At 41.2% G+C, this 3720-nt stretch overlaps 1 pseudogene; it reads right to left on the reverse strand.

The window, feature by feature from the left end:
* Nucleotides 1–253: 253 nt before the first annotated feature.
* On the reverse strand, nt 254–1016 carry LOC147433986 (uncharacterized; annotated as a pseudogene).
* Between the last annotated feature and the right edge of the window lie 2704 nt (nt 1017–3720).

A 3720-nucleotide genomic window follows, 5' to 3' on the forward strand; every position in this document is an offset into this window, starting at 1 on the left:
ACGCACCAGAAATTCTTTTGAAGCTACAACACACGGAGACGGATGAGACGATTACATCAGAACATTTCAAATATGTGCATCTTCATTGGGAAACATAAACACAATCGCCAGGAGCAACATATGTTTGACAATATCTACAAGCAGAATCATTATATAAATTCGATTAAGAATAGCACAACTCGATAAGAAACCAGCAAAATATCTCCGTGCTCATTCGGACGGTACAAAGGCAGCTAAATGTCTAGCAAGAGCATTAAAGACTGATTTTTTTTGCCATATTAATACTCTACTCATTGCTGTGTCTGCTAAGCAGGTTTGCAAGTCTACATAACAATGCATTCAGTTTACTTAGTTGGGTTTTCAGCTTTGATATTTCAATGCGTAGCATTGAGTTCCTCTAGCTTACAAACTTGCACGTCAGTGATGTTTGCCTCATGTTCGTCAATTCCATCCTTCAGTGTACATATTGCGTCCATGACATCTGATCAAAGAGGCGCATAATGCTCAGCCTCATTTCTAGACACCTCATGCAAAATTTCTGAGACAATCTCCTCTATCTTCTCCAATCGTGGATCTTCAAGTTCATTGAGGGAGTCATCTATCTGTGTGTCTTCTATCGTATGCAGCAAGTCAATTTTGCTCCATTTTAGCCTGCATGAACATATTGAAAATGCTTAGTTTCATCACACACATTAAAGATAAACAAGTATAAGAAATTAGAAATACATTGCATCATGCGACTGTTGTTAATCCAACACTATGGACCAACGGGATATAGTCATCGCCTATTTGGGGGCTCCTTTGCTCGGTATCATCATCCTCGTCATTCCTGTTTCGGTCACTACGGTTATCTTCCCGATTTGCTGGTATGCTTGCTGGACTATTCAGAAGATGCTCGACAATTAGCAAATCCAAGAATCACAATTCTTCCTGTGTGCATCTATGAACCCACCTCTCAGCTTCTTGCCATCGAGAATGAAACCAATCAGCACATGGGTGAGATGGACTATACACATCGTTGTTGATGAAAATGCTAGCGACATCCTGGTATGTCGTAGTTGATGCATAAGCCATGCACCTCCAGAGAGCCTTTGTCTTGCCCAATTGCATCCCGCGGCCTTGGTACGGTGTCACCCATGCCGACGAAGGATAGTATTTCCCACTCTTTAACATTTTGTGTACAGTTGATAAAAAGTGATTGCCCAAAGGGTGGCCTAATTTAAATTTCCAAAACATATATGTCCTATCAACGATGTTGGCATGCGTCAAACACACTTTTTTCTTCAAGTCATCACCACCATACAAGCTATACAACTCGATGCCTTTGTTGATGTCATCCGGATGAATATTATGCATCAACACTCAAAAATACGGTTGGTCTTGCTCCTTCAAGCAGTAGCCAACCATACCTTCAAAAGTATGCATGTTGTGTTGCTTCAAAGCTCGGCAAAGCACCATTTCTCCCGCTGGCACAAGCTTGTCCCATCCCAAGTATTGTTTGATTTTCTTGTTTGCTGCTATTAGTGAGCTCGTGCAATGTCGCATCACCATTTGGAAATGCAAGTGGAAAAGAGTCCCTCCCCTCTCAACAACACAGACACCAGCCACTGTTTCTCCCTCGAGGAACACTTGCATGCAAGCTAACAAACCAACGTCAATATCTGAACCTTCCGTTGAGATGGTGACACTAACCTCCATCATCCTATTGCTTTTGGACCTCTCAAATCTCTCCCTACATTCTGGCGAGCATCGGTGCCCACCTCTTTTTCTCTTTTTTGAAATATTTCCTTCATCTGGATTCTCTCTGCAACGGGCCTCTGCTTTCAGTCGAACCATGCTCCTTCACATTAAAGAGATGCAGACAGCAATGCAATCAAGCTTACAACTCGCAAAACAGTACACAATAATGCAATCAACAAACAACCTTCAATCAAACGACAAGCACACAGTAATGCACAAACATGGGCACTTACCTCAAATCGCAACCAACAGAAATTGCAACCAAGAGGCAACTGACTCCCTACACTATAAAAGCATGGCGACAGCCAGCACGTGTTTTTTCCCGGAGTCTATCACTGCCACCTATCCTGACAGATGCCACTCCCCCTCGCTAGGCTTTATTTTCCTTGGCTTTCCTGCGTTTGCATCTCCTCTGATTCCCGTTAATACAACCCAAAAAACACCGTTTTGGGGACCTACTTGTATTAACATTTTAAAAGCCGTCAATGCTAAAGTTGATGCAAAGTTGGGATTGCAAGCAAGCAAATTTCAGTACAAACAAGGGAATAATGAAAGTGCTATATATATTTGCATATGCAAGGCTGGAATATCCGGTGGATATGTGTCTTGCATCAAAGCGGTAATAATATTAAGCAATAATTGCTAGGATATGCTAAAAAACAGGTCTCTAATTGGCTGCTGGTGCTATAAATTCTAGATCTTTAACTAATGTGAACTGCCTTCCAATGGGTGTTGACGGTAGAGATAGAGAATAGTCCTTGTGAGGGGGATGTTTTAAAACTCGACAGCTTGAGGTTTTCTTTTTGTGAGAGGAGGAGAAGGCGAGAGTTAGTTTGCGAGCGAGATTGGACATAGAGTCGAACTTAAAAGCTATTAATTGTATAACAATAATTGAGTGATTTGTAAACAGAATGCAAAACAATTGATGGTAAGAAAAATAAATAATTACACATATGCTGTTGTAAACAACACACAGAGATATTTCAAGAGAGAGGGTTAAGAGATTTGAAGAGGCATAGACAAAAAGAAAATTTTATTACTGTGGTACTATAAACATTAAGAAAACTACAAAAATGGCAAAATAGATTATTTACATTGGTTTTTCTTCACCATAGATACGATGAACCTCGGCCTCCCAGTTGTAGCATGCGACGATTGGAATCATTTCTTTCCATTTGGGACGGGTGTTCTGCGATTCCTGACACATCCACGGGCCGTACTCGAGACGAGAGAAACAAGGTTTGTGGGCTTCATAACAGTGATCAGGTAAGGTAAAGTTTGTGGGTGGTATATGTTCGCATGCGTGAGTGTCTGTACTTGCCTCTGATAGGTGGCCAGAGAGGTATGGAGATTGGTAATCCCATCAATCCCCGATGCACATGTCCCAAAAATTAGTGGACATTCATGGTTTGTGGTAATTATCAAACATGATACGGTTACGATGGGGGTTATTACATAAAATTTTACCAAACATTATAAAAGGGGTAAGGAGGGATGGAATGAAAGAGTGATATACGTTGTTCTTGACGGTCCTATCCTAGACTCTAAACATGACAATGGAAAAACAGTCCCATTGTTGGTTTAGGATAAGTACCTTGTGAGCTCGAGTGGTTTTGACTGTCGATGAGTACAACAAGTCGAACGTATTGATGTATATATATTTTTTCGTGACCCATGTTGCTTGAGCGGGGTGTGCCAAAGTCTGAAATGCCACAAAATTTGGATTGACTCTCGACGTATTCGTGCCAAGAACACAAGATATTAGGCACCAAGTAGTCTCATGTCGATCGGCCATTGGAAAAGTAGAGCCCTGCAAAATGTAGAAATAGCATGCTATATGCGATAAAATTGATTAATCTACATACCTGAGTAGATGCAACACATAATCAATGTTATGCGCGAGTTAGAGAGAGACAAAGGATGAGATAGAGTGAGGTAGTGCATGCAAGGGTAGCTCTTAGAACGGAGTGTTGCACCAAC

The sequence above is a fragment of the Adiantum capillus-veneris genome, chromosome 19 (genome assembly GCF_014529385.1).
Source record: "Adiantum capillus-veneris isolate H3 chromosome 19, ASM1452938v2, whole genome shotgun sequence".
Taxonomy (NCBI): domain Eukaryota; kingdom Viridiplantae; phylum Streptophyta; class Polypodiopsida; order Polypodiales; family Pteridaceae; genus Adiantum; species Adiantum capillus-veneris.